A 1,304-nucleotide genomic window follows, 5' to 3' on the forward strand; every position below is an offset into this window, starting at 1 on the left:
TGTTTTGTGCGACAGTACATTACAATGAGACAATATTTTTTTATATATCTTTTAGGCTTGGCATGACCTGGTGATTAAGGCAATCTGCGGGTGCAAATTCCCGTCACTAAACATACTCTCCCTTTCAGATGTGGGGGCATTATAATGCGACAGTCAATCCCACTATTCGTTGATGAAAGAGAAGCCAAAGAGTTGACTAGGTGCCTTCTCTCTAGCCTATCGATGCTAAATTAGGGATGGCTAGCGCATATAGCCCTCGTGTAGCTTTGCACGAAATTCAAACCAAAGAAACAAATATTTAGAGGTATCTAGGCATCCGAGGTGTTGGTTTAGAGTAGGGTTGTTTTGAATAAATATTTAGTCTGGCTAATAGATTTACCGACAGCGTTAGCTAGTTGCCCAGCATTTCAGATAATAGAAAAATGTTACGAACGTGTAGGGCACCTACTTGGAGTATTTTACTCCTGAGGCAAGTGTTCCCCAGGGATGGATAGTTAGCCCTATCCTATTCATCGTGTATGAAAGCGATATGCCATTAGAAGACCCAAATTTTAGTCTAACTTCACGATTAGCAGACGATGTGGTCATATGGAAGAGTTCCACGAACCCTTCGATTGCAGCTACAAACTTACAGCCAGTTTTAAATCAAATAGTCGAGTACTGTCTGAAACACAATAAAAAATAAGTGTTCCAAAAACTAACTAAAACGAACAAAAAAACGCTTAGAAACCTTCCCGAAATATACTTACATTGGACTTACATTTTTTAGGCGTCCTCACATTAGCAAAATTTCTTAGAGTAACGTATGGTTCAAAATGAATTTGAAAAAATCGTATCAATCAAATCAAAAACAAAATATGGCAACAAGCAAACTATATCAAGAAACTGACTTGTAAAATTACAGGAGCTACATCTGAAAATATCCTTAAAATGTATAAACAATACATACTACCAGTAGTAAAATACGCTTGTCTGCTTGTATTAATGTGGTAATTAACACATATTAAGCCCTTTCCAGTGGCACAGCAATATGTTTGCCGACTTACAATGCTAGAATTCGCATTTCGATACCCGTGGTAGGCAGATCACATAGAGCCCATTGTGTAGCTTTGTTCTTAACTTCAAACAAACACATATTAAGAAATTACAAATTATACAAAATGCAGTAATCACCATGGCTTTCAGACTACCCAGAATAACAAACCTAAAATATATGCATAAATACACAAATATCTAACTGTTGCGTCATCGAGATCACGTGACAATTCTCACGCTCTCTTGTTTCTAGAACTATCCCGTATCTT

This window comes from Limulus polyphemus, unplaced genomic scaffold (assembly GCF_000517525.1).
Source record: "Limulus polyphemus unplaced genomic scaffold, Limulus_polyphemus-2.1.2 Scaffold5704, whole genome shotgun sequence".
Classification (NCBI taxonomy): domain Eukaryota; kingdom Metazoa; phylum Arthropoda; class Merostomata; order Xiphosura; family Limulidae; genus Limulus; species Limulus polyphemus.